The sequence below is a fragment of the Macaca thibetana genome, chromosome 14, assembly GCF_024542745.1.
Source record: "Macaca thibetana thibetana isolate TM-01 chromosome 14, ASM2454274v1, whole genome shotgun sequence".
Classification (NCBI taxonomy): domain Eukaryota; kingdom Metazoa; phylum Chordata; class Mammalia; order Primates; family Cercopithecidae; genus Macaca; species Macaca thibetana.
Window position 1 is genome coordinate 1399359 of NC_065591.1, and position 14531 is coordinate 1413889.

The window sequence follows — 14531 nt, forward strand, 5'->3', positions numbered from 1 at the left end:
CTCTGTCCCGGGCCCGGCCCACAGCAGTTACTCAGTGACTGCCTGTCAAAGGGCCGGATTCCCCATTCTCCCCCGGGGAAGATGCTCGGAGGAGCTCAGAACCAGGACAGGGAGAACGCAGAACTTGGGAGAGAGCGGAGAGGGACTGCTTCCCCCGGCTGGATACAGGGCGGCCGGCGGGGCTGACCGCGGAGGGGGTGAAGTCGGCTGGCCTGATGGGGCCACTTGTCTGAAACCCAGCGGCTGTGTCACTCCACCATGCTCGTCAGACAAGTGACTGCATCAGGAAAGCTGACCTCGCCCCCTCCAGGGTCAGCCCCGCCTGCCGCCCTGTTTTGAGCCGGGGACTCGCCCCCTCCCCGCTCTCCCCAGGTCCCCTCCTGCCACCTGGCCTCTCTTCAGGCTTGAGAATGCTTAGGTATCAGGCAGGGCTCTCAGTTGCCATCAAGAGAAAGGCTTAAGGTGAAAAGGAATTCGTAACAGATCCTGGGTAGCTCACGGCATTGACCAGAAAGCTCGAGAACTTCTAAGACCATGCATCGGGGAACACCTCCGGTCACAGTGGCCTCCGTTCTTAGTCCCTTCTCTCCGGCTTCGCCCCACAGTTGAGGCCAGCAAGTGAAACCTTTCAATGCCAGACACCCACTGCTGCAGGAGGCTGCGTGACGTGGTTATGGTCAGTGGAGTCAGAACAGAAGTCGGCCAGGGAGGCTTCCCGTCCGAATGAGAGGACGACGCCGCCGCAGGGAGGCGGTTTGACTGATGCTTCTGCACGGGCAGGATGCCTGGAGGGCGGGAACCAAGTAATGGGACTGCCTTGGTGGGAGGCATTGCCAGAAAACAAGGACCCAGAAGACAGGAAGAGCTTGGGACTTAGATGACTCCAAAAAACAGCTGCACCAGCCACGGGCTGCCTTCTCCGGAGCTCTCGTTATGCGCGAAATGCAGGCCCGCCCTGGAATTTCTGCTGGTCACAGCCGAGCCTCTTCCCGCCTGATGTGTGAGCACAGAGCTGGGACAGTAAAGGCGTCACTGCTGCAACCACAGGGTGCCAGCGTCCGGGATCCCTGAGTGCTGGTGCTGGAGATGCAGCCTCCGCCGGCCAAGCGCTGCTGCTGCTGCTGCTGCTAGCATGGGCCGTGCATGCTGCTTCCTGTTCCAAGTTGGGCAGGTGCTGCTGACAGGGAAACTGAGGGAGTCTGTCTGCACCGCCGCTGGCAGCTTCTCCAATGCAAGGCAGACACGGCCTCCTCCTTAACTTTCTCCAGGAAGTTAATACGCTTAGACGGTGAAGAACGAAAAGACCCACAACAGTCCCTCTATTTCCCTGCTTTGTACAAACACCGTTCTGCCCACACCTCCCGTTACTGCCCTCATAGTACAGCCGAACCTTGTAGAGGTGAACCCCCACTCCGTCCAGGGCCTAGCCCACAGCTTATCAGCAACGGCCAGGAGTCTGGGAGGCGTCCACTCCTGCTGCGTCGCTTTCCTGGTTGTAAAGCTTGTGGGTGAACATTGCAGACTTAACCAGCAAAAACCACCAGAGATAAAGTAGTGAGGAAAGACAAAGAGGAGGAACACGCATTTAACACACGGCATCTCAGGAAGTAAGAAAAGACAGACACATGCCACCAAGGTCTGACTGTTGAGTCATAGGTTGAGTCAGAGGTTGCAGTGAGCGGAGACCGTGCCATTGCACTCTAGCCTGGGCAACAAGAGCCAGACTCCGACTCAAAAAAAAAAAAAGGGGACAAGTAACAGAACTGCTTGTACTGCAGCCCCAGCTAAACCTTGTTCTCAATCTGGGGCACATTTAAAGCTTTTGTGGACTCTTGGGTCTCTTGCTAATTAGTTAAGAACAGCACATTCTGTAAGCACTGGTCAGAGAGGACAGGTTACCTTACTTGTGTGGCCGAGGTTGATGACTTCCTTCTCCCTGCTCCACGCTCACTTTACTTCAACGAACCGCTTGCTCAGCTGGCTGCATCTCTACCTTGCAGAGTGACCCAATCTGTCATTTCTGATGACGAGGAACCCTTGGTGGCCCTGCCTGCTCCTAGATGCTGACCTCTTCCAGTAACGGCTCCCCTGAACGTGGTTGTCCTAGGGAGTGCCTCTGGCAGCCCCTCCCCAGGTTCCATCCACATTCCTTCCAGCCCCACTGAGTGCCAGCAATCCTGGTGACAGCCTGCCTGACTTGGACAGGTTGCTTAATGTCCCTGTGCCTCAGCTTCCTTTTTAGTGGAACGGGAATGATATTAGCAAACTTGTCCTAAGAAATCCGTCATTAGGCCCCTGGTGCAGGCAGAGGTGAGGAGCCATGGGGGAGTGGGTGGGCATGCTGGGTCCGTGGCCCCTGGCTTAGGCAGCTCTCCTGCCTCAGCCCACCCCTCCTCCCCTGAGGATGGTGTGCTGCCCAGCGCACCCCACGCATGTTTTCATGTGTCCCGCCCAGATCACATGTTGTGTGCTATCCCATGGTGTTACATATCGTCTGATCTAGAGCCCAGTGGCAAGCCGGAACGTGCATCTCTAAGAACCATGTTTATTTCTTAAGAGGATAGGGCTTTGCTCCAAAGCCCTGGGGCCCTCCTAGCTCATCCTCCTGGTAGAGCTTGCCACCATCTCCACGCAGCAGCACATGGGGCGCCACTGGATCTGTTGAATCAGAAGTGACAAGTGGCCAGGCATGGTGGCTCACATCTGTCATCCCAGCACATTGGGAGGCCGAGATAGGTGGATCCCTTGAGGTCAGGAGTTCATGACCAGCCTGGCCAACATGGTGAAACCCTGTCTCTACTAAAAATACAAAAATTAGCCAGGCGTGGTGGTGCGCGCCTGTAATTCCAGCTATTCAGGAGGCTGATGCAGGAAAATCGTTTGAACCCAGGAGGCGGAGGCTGCAGTGAGCTGAGATCACACCACTGCACTCCATCCTGGGTGACAGAGGGAGGCTCCATCTCAAAAAGAAAAAGAAAAAGAAAAAAGAAAAGAAAAAGGCTGGGTGCGGTGGCTCACAACTGTAATCCCAGCACTTTGGGAGGCCAAGGTGAGCGGATTACCTGAGCTCAGGAGTTTGTGACCAGCCTGACCAACATGGTAAAACCCTGTCTCTACTAAAAACACAAAAATTAGTCAGGCATGGTGGCAGGCACCTGTAATCCCAGCTACTTGGGAGGCTGAGGCAGGAGAATCGCTTGAACCCGGGAGGTTGAGGTTGCAGTGAGCCAAGACCATGCCATTGCACTCTAGTCTGGGCAACAAGAATGAAACTTAAAAAAAAAAAAACAAAAAGGCCGGGCGCGGTGGCTCAAGCCTGTAATCCCAGCGCTTTGGGAGGCCGAGACGGGCGGATCACGAGGTCAGGAGATCGAGACCATCCTGGCTAACACGGTGAAACGCCGTCTCTACTAAAAAATAAAAAAATAAAAAAAAACTAGCCGGGCGAGGTGGCGGGCGCCTGTAGTCCCAGCTACACGGGAGGCTGAGGCAGGAGAATGGCGTGAACCTGGGAGGCGGAGCTTGCAGTGAGCTGAGATCCGGCCACTGCACTCCAGCCCGGGCGACAGAGCAAGACTCCGTCTCAAAAAAAAAAAAAAGGTGGAAAGGGACAGAACCGCTTGTACTGCAGCCCCAGCTAAACCTTGTTCTCAATCTGGGGCACATTTAAAGCTTTTGTGCACTCTTGGGTCTCTTGCTAATTAATCAAGAACAGCACATTCCGTAAGCACTAGTCAGAGAGGGTAGGTTAGTTGCCCCACATCTACTTCCATTTCCTTCTTCTTCTCTTTGCTTCTCCCCCTCTTCCTCCTCCTCTTGTTACTTACTAATTAAATGCTGATCAATATGACGACAGGAAAAACTCTTTTACCCAGCTTCCCAGGTAGACAAGGTGGCTAACGAGATGTAAAATGAAGTTATTGCCTAGCTTCCAGGAAATCCTTTCTGTCCTTCCTGTCTACCCCAACCCTGGCCCAATCTCCTGCTTTCTGACCAAAATAGAAAAACAAATGATGGCTGGAGCTCTTGCAGCCACCTTGGAGCATGAAGAAGTGATGATGGCAGAGCAGAAAGGCAGAAGGAACCTGAGTTCCTGTGAAACTCAGAACCCTCCACGATAGTCCTGATTTTCTTACCAAGGTGCTGACGTTTTTTGAAAAGAAATATGGATTAAATCATCATTCTCCCGAATTTCTGCTTCTTGAAGGAAAAGACAATTGTCTAAATGACACATCCGTCAGTGTGTCATGGTGCTGGAGGTGCAATAGCCCATCCTTTACTTTGAAAAGAAGGTTTTCATATTCTCAGACCATTAGATACCCAAAATGTTGCCAAGCCCCTAAATGTTCGTGGGATATATCTCTTGGCAAGCACATGTATTTTTTTCTCTTTTTCTTTCTTTCTTTCTTTCTTTTTTTTTTTTTTTTTTTTTGAGACAGAGTCTCGCTCTGTCGCCCAGGCTGGAGTGCAGTGCGCAATCTCGGCTCACTGCAGCCTCCGCCTCCTGGGTTCGAGGGATTCTCCTGCTTCAGCCTCCCGAGTAGCTGGGATTACAGGCGTGCGCCACCATGCAAAAATAAATTTTTGTATTTTTAGTAGAGACAGAGTTTCACCATGTTGGTCAGGCTGGTCTCAAACTCCTGACCTCGTGATCCACCCACCTCGGCCTCCCAAAGTGCTGGGATTACAGGCGTGAGCCACCGTACCCAGCCACATGTGTATTATTTAGCATCTAGAGTATCCAGGTCCTCGGCTCTGGGGCCTGTGAACATGGCATCATTCATATGATATGATGTCCTGAGAGACAATCAAAATCTGTGTGGACTAGGCCAGGTGTGGTGGCTCACACCTGTGATCCCAGCACTTTGGGAGGCCGAGGTGGGCAGATCACGAGGTCAGGAGTTTGAGACCAGCCTGACCAACATGGTAAAACCCCATCTCTACTAAAAATGCAAAAAAAAAAAAAAAAAAAAAAAAAAAAAAAACTAGGCTGGGTGTGGTTGCACACACCTGTGATCCCAGCACTTTGGGAGGCTGAGGCGGGTGGATCACTTAAGGTCAGGAGTTGGAGACCAGCCTGGGCAACATGGTGAAGCCCCATCTCTACTAAAAATACAAAAAAATTTAGCTGGGCATGGTGGTGTGCACCTGTAATCCCAGCTACTCCGGAGGCTGAGGCAGGAGAATCACTTGAACCCGGGAGTCAGAGATTGCAGTGAGCCGAGATGGCGCCATTGCACTCCAGCCTGGTGACAAGAGTGAAACTCTGTCTCAAAAAAAAAAAAAAAAAAAAAAAAAAAAGGTCTATGTGGATGAAATTGTGGCAGAGGGAATTCGAGTTTGTAGGACCCTGAGGCCTAAGTGGGAAGGTATACTGCCAATCTCTCCAAATAAAGACTCCCTGCTTCTGATGTTCTCTGTTTATTGGGATTGAGGTGGGTGTGACTGCCTGATCAATAGATGAATCATAACTGTTGATTGGCTCCAATAAGGACACCACATCTGGAAGAACAGCTGCAGTTGGAATAATTACGGCTTTCAGTCCACTGTCAATTACCAACACCCTCTGCCTTCCGCACAGAAAAGATGTGGGAGTGAGACGGGCATCCTAGAGGGCCCCTTCTCTGCAACTTTGGGGTCTGGGAGGGTGGCACCCATTTCTGGGTATCTCTGGAGTTGAAGGTTTGCTTTTGGTTGAAGGTTTTGGCAGGAAAGTAAACTGTAGGGTTTCCCACTCAGACCTCTCCTCCTTCCACTCACCCATTCATCTGACAAATAAGTAGTGAGTGCCAACTACCTACAAGAACAAGGCACTTGTAAGGCACCTGGAGAACAGTAGTAGACGCAACAGACTAAAACCTGCCCTTGAGGAGCTGTAGCGTGTCCGTGAAAAAAATAATAAAGCAGACAGCACATTCCAGAATGACCAGTACCCTGGGGTAAAGACAGCGAGGGACAGGGTCACGGCACGCTCAGTGTCATGGGCTGACACGTGTCCCCTGGAAAGATAAGAGGCTGTTCTAACCCCCAGTACCAGTAAGGTCTGAAGGGGACCTCATCTGGAAATAGAGTCACTGCAGATGTCATTTTTTTGTTGTTGTTTGTTTGAGATGGAGTTTTGCTCTTGTTGCCCAGGCTAGAGTGCAATGGTGGCTCACTGCAACCTCTGCCTCCCAGGTTCAGTTGATTCTCCTGCCTCAGCCTCCCCAGTAGCTGGGATTACAGGTGTCCACCACCACGCCTGGCTGATTTTTATGTTTTTAGTAAAGACGGTGTTTCACCACATTGGCCAAGCTGGTCTCAATTACAGGTGTGAGCCACCGCGCCTGACCCACAGATGTCGTTTGTTAAGATGAGGTCCTGGTGGAGTAGGGGGCTTCCAATCCTGTATGACTGGTGACCTTATAAAAAGGAGGAATTTAAGCCAGACATGGTGGCTCACGCCTGTAATCCCAGCACTTCGGGAGGCAGAGGCAGGCGGATCACCTGAGATCAGGAGTTCGAGACCAGCCTGGCCAAGATGGTGAAACCCCATCTCTACTAAAAACACAAAAATTAGCTGGGCATAGTGGTGGCTATAATCCCAGCTACTTGGGAGGCTTAGGCAGGAGAATTGCTTGAACCCGAGAGGCAGAGGTTGTAGTGAGCCAAGATCGCACCACTGCACTCCAGCCTGGGAGATGGAGAGAGACTCCATCTCAAAATAAATGAATAAATAAATAAATAAAAGGATTGGGTAGCGGGGAGTTTGGACACAGCCTTACATAGAGAAGACAGTGTGAAAAGACACAGGAAGGAGAAGGTCATCTACAACACAAACCGAGGAGGGACCCCTGGAGCAGACCCTTCCTCACAGCCCTCAGAAGAAACCAGCCCTGGTGATGCTGACAACGTCAGACTTCTGGCCTCCAGGACTGAGAGACAGTTCATTTCTACAGATTGAAGCCACCTCGTGACAGCTCCTGCCCTTTCTAATCAGGCTCTTTCCTTCTGCCTGGCTCTAGAGTGGCCCTGGGGGCTGCTGTGCCCACTGGGAGTTCCTGGCTAGAGAAGAGAGGGGCCCGATTTTCCTAATCATGCTTCTATCTAGGCTGGGGACCCCTTGGAGACAGGACCTGTGCGGAGATCCTCGGGCAGCTGTCCTCCACGGTGGGGTGGAACGCCGAGGCTTTCAGGATAAGGATGACCTCATGGCATGTTTCCGGGGAAAGAGCTGATTCCCCAGTCAACCGCTGACTCCAGGACGCAGGCTGAGCCCCGCGGGGTCATTCGTCATTCACGGACTCTGCTCTGACCCTGTCTGGCCTTCTCTAGGGCCCACTCATTGCCTTTCGGGGCCAGCAGGGGATGCAGCTGGTGCTCAGCGTCCCCTCTTTGTCCCAGGCTGTGCCGCTGAGAGGCCTTGGCACGGGGTGGGCCTCGTGACACGCACATCCTCCCACACTGCAGAGCCTGGAGGACAATGGCTCCCTCTCACCTATGAGCTGGTTCTTGTGCTTGGTTCAGTCCGCAGTGAGGCGGAGGGTAGCCACAGATGCCAGCGCCTGTCTGGGCAGCCCCTCCGTCCCCAGCACCCCCATGGTTCAGCGTTCCCTTTACCTCCTAGACCCGAACAGAGTCTGATTTGGGGACGGTGGCGCAGAAGCCGGCCCTGCCTCCCAATCCCAAGGCGCCAGCTCTTCTGAACCTTCAACAAACGCCTCAGACACCCTCCTGCTGATCGCACTGTACCCCCTGTCCTGCTGCTGCTCCCTCGCTTAATCCCCAGGCAGTGACAATCCAGGAAGGTGGCCGAGGCTCCTGGAGGGCCAGAGGCTTTTCCGAGGTTACTCAGCGAGCAGGTGGGGAGCTGGGGTTCCAGAAACATCTGCTCTCAAGCCCGCCATTTTCCCACCATGACCTGCCTCCCAAAGGGACGCTCCTCCCTGGGTCTTGAGAAAACAGTCAAGGTGGGTCACCCTTGGGAGCAGGCTGGGGAGTGTTCTTCAGGCTTCAGTCGTCTCCACTTCCCCTCCAGAGGCCACGACAGCCCCTGTGTTTGGCTTAGCTCTCCGTGGGGGCCTGGTGCCCCTGGGGTGACTGGAATGCAGGCAGGGCATGGGGAGGCTGATAATCAGTGTCTCCTGGGATTATGGCTGGGGCCTTCCCACGAGCCAAGTGCAGCCAAGGGCTCTGTGTGTGTGACCCAAAGCAGCTGCCAGTGCTCTCTGAGAAGGTGCCCTCTGCCTCCTATCTTTAGGTGCGGCTAAGTAACCGGGCCACGGCAGCACCACAGGGAGGCGGGCTGGGTGCCCCTGCTCATCTCTGGTGGGTGCTGCTACCCACATCCAGGGCTGCCACCTGCCCACTCACGCAGGACCCTCCAGGCCACTTCCTCCCCTAGGACCTGCAGGCAGCTGCAACAACCCCCGTCAAAGCTCCCGCCAGCCAGGATCCACTGAGGTCCAGCAGAGGGAGGGCTGGAGCCTCTGCTCACAGAAAGCTGCCGTGTCCTGGCCGGGCGCAGTGGCTCAGGCCTGTAATCCCAGCACTTTGGGAGGCTGAGGAGGGTGGATCACCTGAGGTCTGGAGTTCAAGACCAGCCTGGCCAACATGGTGAAACTCTGTCTCTACTAAAAATAAAAAAATTAGCCAGATGTAGTGACGCATGCCTGTAGTCTCAGCTACTCACGAGGCTGAGGCAGGAGAATCGCTTGAATTTGGGAGGCAGAGGTTGCAGTGAGCCATGATAGTGTCACTGCACTCTAGCCTGGGTGACAGAGCAAGACTTTGTCTCCAAACTATATATATGTGTGTATATATATACATATATATGTATATATGTATATATATGTTTATTATTTTGTACACACGTGTGTATATATGTCAGTGTATATATATTTTATATATAAATATATATATTATATAATATATATTATGTATATAATATATATATAATATATGATATATTATGTTACATATTATATATTTTATATATAATATATAGTACGTTATATATTATATATTATATGTTATGTTATATATTATATGTTATATATTATATATTATGTATACTTTATATATATTTTATATATATTTTATATATATATCTTTGAGACAGGGTGTGGCTCTGCTGCCCAGGCTGGAGTGCAACGGCACCATCGCAGCTCACTGCAGCCTCAACCTCCTGGGCGCACAAATGATCCTCCTGTGTTGGCCTCTCAAAGCCCTGGGATTACGGGCATGAGCCACTGCACCCCATTTCTGAGTATATCTTTTTGGGGCACACAATTCAACTTGTAACAGGTGCATTTACCGGCCACATGATTCAAAGCACCTAGGGGTGTGCTTTCCCTGAGGCTGAGACAGGGCTCCCTGAATCCCGAGTTTCAGCTATCGCTCCTCCCTGAGTTGTTGGGCTCACCATGACTCAGTGTTAACTAAACCCTGGCTTCCCAAATGGTAGCTCAGGCCTCTTTCAGGAGGAGGTAACTCCTAAGGCAGAGCTTCCTGTTTCTCACCCGTCTCCAGCTGGGTGGACTCCACCCATGTGAATCTTCAGAGGCCATTTTCAAAAGTTTTGCTAACCTCAGCCCTCATTTGGGCTTCACTGCTCCTTCCTTGGCTTTCTGCCTTCACCTACTGGGATGGGCCTCAAAGGTCATGGGTGGGTTTTCTCGAGCACAGAAGGGGGACATTTTCTGCTGCATGGTCGGCTCTGCTGGCCGTCAGCTCTCGAGCCTGGCACGGTAGGAAGCTAAGTTCCTCCTGCTCTAGGCCCTCACAGATGTCTGTAGGGTGCTGGAGGACAGGAGGTGAGTGGATGAACATCGAGAGTGGGGCCTGTGTGTCCCGTCATCAGAAGGCAACCCAGGGCAGGATGGTCTCCTGCTGACTGTCCCTGCCCAGGGCCCAGGTTCAGCGTCCCCAGATCTGCTTGTTCCTCAGAAGAAGGTGAATACACAGCCATCTGTGCAGCATTGCCAGCGTGCTCCAGCTCCTGGCTGCCTGCGTGTCCCCAGCATGGACTGGAGGGAGCAGGCTCAAGGCCTTGTGCTCCGGTATACAGGACAGCTTCCTGGGCCCGGCACAGGCTGGCACTTGGGTGAAGCTGGATTTCGAATGGAGCTGTTAATGAGTCTCAAGGAGGATGCAAAATTCACAGAGACGCCCACTTCAGAGCCACGGTGATGCCCAAAGCTCCTCTGCCTCACAAGCATCTGCCCTGGTCTTGGGACCCCCATTCCAGACCAGAGCTCAGACAGGGGGAGCCGAGCTGGAACTCCCAGCTGAGCTGGAAGGGGCGTGGGGCCTGACAGGCCTGCGGAGGGCACTTTCTTATAGCCCAAGTCCCCAAGGGGCCTTCCTGCCCCCCTCTCCTGGGGCCCCACCCATTGCAGAGAGGAGGAAGGGGCAGGAGAGTGACGGGAAGGGGCTCCTGTTTTCCATTCCCAGGAGGGGGTAGGGGTGACCTGGGGAAGGAGGTGCCCATTCCAGCAGAACCCTTCCAGTAGTTGCTGCCTGGCACAGTGGCCAGAGGTAGCAGGCTTGGGGAGGGATAGGGGACCCCAGGGGACAACCTGGATCCTGCAACTCGGGAGGGTGGTGGCAAGAGAGGGAGAGTTCCCCAGGCAAAACCAGGACTCGAGGTCCCAACCCCCATCGCTCTTCACCCTCATCTCCCATGGGAATCATTCTTGAGAGGTGCCAGTGATCTGCAAATGCAGATGAAGCCTGAGGCTGGGACGCAGGCCACCTGCCAGCCGGTGAGTGCAGGGTGGGCAGAGTTCTCATCCAGACCTGGGCAGAGAGCGCTCAGGGCAGACAGGGTCCAGGCTACTGTGGGTTGCTCCTTGAGGCCCTGATGCCCAGGGTCACCTGCAGGCCATTCCTTGAAGCAAAGAGGTGACTGACCTGGGGAGTTGGGAACTTGCCCTTTTTGTCCACAATGACCACCCTTCCTGCCACCCCCACCCAACCGGGATCCTTCCAACCACCCTTACTGGCCAGTGGTGCCAGCCCCTAACAAACCACCCTTTCAGGCAGGACCTGCAGGTTTGCTCCCCTCAGCCTGGGGACAGAGTCTGAGATCCTTGGGAGCTGACCGTTCCCTGCCCCCTCCCCACCTCTAGGAACTACTTCATCCTGTGCACTTGGCAGAGCGCCGGGACCAGGCTGGGTGCGTGGTCCGTCTCCATCCCATGCACTCGGCAGAGCGCCCGGCCCAGGGTGGGTGTGTGGTCCGTCAGGGGCTCCCGTGGCTGCAGTCGTGGGCTGTCCTGCACTGTGGGGCCTTCGAACGTGCTGCTCTTGTTGGGAAGGAGGAGCTCCTCTGCAAGAACTGCTTGTCACTCAGGGCCTTTCTCACATGCCGCTTCCTCCAGGCAGCCTTCCTGCCACCCTCTTCCTGAGTGGTGACCACCTCTTGTACATACCTGTCACATAAACCGCTGATCTCAGAGTGACGACAAAGGCTTGTTTCCCATGTGCTGGGGCTCCTGGGGCCATCCCCAGCACCAGACAGAAGGCTTCCATACATGTTAATGGAAAAAAATCCACAAAAAGCAGGAACAGGAAAGTAAGTTACTGACATTCCACCCCTCCCCAATTCCCATTTTGCAGACAAGACCCGGAGGCCCCAGAGGGCCCAGTGGGTGCGGCACAGTGTGGAACTGGCCCCCGCAGAGCCAGCCTGTGCACAGGCTCCCCGTCTCCCTGTGGGAAGGAGGAGGCACCAGGACTGCTCCAGCTCCCTCTCCTGGATGGAGACACTGAGGCCCATGACACAGGCGCGGTACTGGCAGGACAGCTCTGCCCTCCAGGGCACAGTGGGAGCTGTGGCTGCCCCCACAAGCCATGCAGAGCCTGGAGCTAGATTGGGGTGTGGGAGAAGTTGTCCCTGTGGGAACCCATGCTCTGGGAGGTAGGGTGGGCGGTGCACATGGCCAAAGCGTGGCCTGGAGGCGTGGAGGGTCAGGGAGCAGTGAAGGAGCAAGGCCTCGGCCTCTTGAGGATGCACCCACACAGGAACTACAGATGGAGGCCAGGAGGCTCAGCCTTCCTCCTGGCTCTGTCTCCAGCCAGCTGGGGTTCACTATTGTCCCCTCCATCCACTGGGTAGGGACCCCTAGATTACAGGTCCCCAAATGTACATGTCTCATCAACAGGTGCAGCAGACTCCCTAGGGAAACTTTGGAAATACAGATCCCTGAGACCTGCTCCCACAGAGGCTGGCTGTGTAGGTCTGGGCAGGGCCCAGGGACCTGCATTTAAAGATCCCCCCCAGGCAATGCTGAAGGGCGGGAGGGTGGGAATCCCCGGACCAGATAAACCCTGACAGCCTGACAGCTTTTGCTTATCAAACCCATGCGGGTCCCCGCCTCCTGGGATGCTGGCTCTGCAGGCTTACCGCCACGGAGCCCGTTTCCAGGACTGGTTGCCTGCAGTGTGGTGAGGGCAGTCTGAAGGGCTCCCGGTGGTGGCCACAGAGTGTGCACACCTCCTTCTCCCACCGATACCTGTTATGGGTGGGGTTGAGCCTCACACATTCGTATGTCAATGTCCTGACCGCCAGTACCTCAGAATGTAACCTCATTATTTGGAACTAGGGTCACTGCAGATGAACCTAGTTAAGATGAGGCCACACTGGAGTAGGGTGGGTGGACGGCCTTGTAAGAGGCCACAGGGAGGGGCTGAGGCAGATGCTCCCTCCTGGCCCTCCACGGAGCCCACCTGCCTACACCTGGATCTTGGACTTGTGGCCTGCAGACCTTGGAGAGACTTCTCTTTTCTTTCTTTTCTTTTTCTTTTCTTTTCTTTTCTTTTCTTTTCTTTTCTTTCTTTCTTTCTTTCTTTCTTTCTTTCTTTCTTTCTTTCTTTCTTTCTTTCTTTCTTTCTTTCTTTCTTTTTCTTTCTCTCTTCCTTTTTCTGTTTTGTTTTGAGACAGAGTTTTGCTCTGTCACAAAGGCTGGAGTGCAGTGGTGTGATCTCAGCTCACCGCAACCTCCACCTCCCGAGTTCAAGGGATTCTCCTGCCTTAGCCTCCTGAGTAGCTGGGATTACAGGCGCCTGCCACCACACCCAGCATATTTTTGTAGTTTTAGTAGAGACCGGGTTTCACCATGTTGACCAGGCTGATGTCTTACTGGTCACCTCAGGTGATCCGCCTGCCTCAGCCTCCCAAAGTGCTGCGATTCTAGGCGTGAGCCCCTGCGCTGGGCCGGAGAGACGTTTCTGTTGAAGCCGCCTGGTTTGCGGTGCTTGGCTCCAGCAGCCTCAGGCCACACACAATATCCCAGGGCGGCACCCTCAATGCCAGGCTCTGCTGGGAAGTCAAGGGTCGAGGTGAACATGCCCTCTGCACGGTAGGGGATTCAGAGTCCCGCCCTGCACCTGGGCTGGTGAAGAAGCGCAGAGCACATCCGCAGACCAGGGAGGGGCCCTTCCAGGAATGCTCTTTGTAGACAGCTGGGTAGGGCTGGGGCGGACTAAGGGGCCTGCGGGGTCTGGCGGAACCATCCAGGTGAGGGCGCGGCGGCGGGAGAGCCAAGAACAGCAGCTAGGTGTACTGCTTACCTGAGAAGGAGGGGTGGCCGCGAAGGGGGTTGAGGCGTTGGGATGGGGGCCCAGCCAGATGCAGGTGGCCGCTGCAGCTTGGCATTGCCCGGTCTGGAGGACAGGGAGGACACCTGGCTGGAGACACATCTGGTCACCGACTGCGTGCGTCCCTGGGGCCGCGGTGTGGGCGACCTTCCTGCGGGACCGGCAGGCCCAGAGCAGGTGCAGGTTGTGGATACAGCTGAAGCAGCCGACGGACCCAGGGGAGGGCCTTAGAAGTAGGATGGGCGGGGGCCGCAGGCTGGAGGCAGGGCTGTGCCTTCCTCCCAGCAGGTGGGTCCCCGACGGGTGGGCGTGCGTGCAGGGCCCCAAGCCAGAGAACCGGCCCCAGCCTCGGCGGGCGCGGGCAGCAGATGGCGCTGCCGGGCTGCGCTCCGCCTCGGGTTCGGGGAGCGTCGGGTGGGGGTGGCCGGCGAGCCCAGGTCGGAGCCCGAGGCGGGAGAAGAGCGCACACTACGGCCCCCGGGCGGGGCAGGCAGGCTCCGGAGGGGCGCTCGCCCAGCCCCTGCGGGACAGGTATTTGCCCACCCGGGCCCCGGACCCGGAGCCGCGCTGCCCAAATGCTTGGAGCCGAGCAGGTGCTCCCCGCGCCCGCCCTCCACGCCAGCAGTGCCTGGGGACCCGGACCCGCGAGGGGCGCGCAGGACTCGGGAGCCGAGGAGCAGCGGCGCTTTGAGGATGGAGCGCGCCGCGGAGGGCGGTCTGGGAGTGGGCGCGGCCCCGCCGGGCGTGAGGTCATCGCGAGCAGCGGGCGCACCCACCGCGCCTGCCTCTCGGTCCTCGGAGCCCCCGGCTACGCCCGCAGGTTGGGCAGGTTCTGGGCTCCGGGTGGCGAGGCGGGGGGGAGCCCTGGGGCGGGATTGTGACTGGGCGCTTCCTGCGGGGTTGGCGGCCCAGATGCCAGCGCCACCCGCGCCACCCAGCGATGCTCTGGG

The 14531-nt window shown here is 55.4% G+C and overlaps 1 protein-coding gene across 1 annotated transcript in view; it reads right to left on the bottom strand.

The window, feature by feature from the left end:
* The window catches only part of MOB2 (MOB kinase activator 2), a 155954-nt gene that overhangs the window by 72312 nt on the left and 69111 nt on the right, over positions 1 to 14531 (bottom strand). The window lies entirely within an intron of this gene.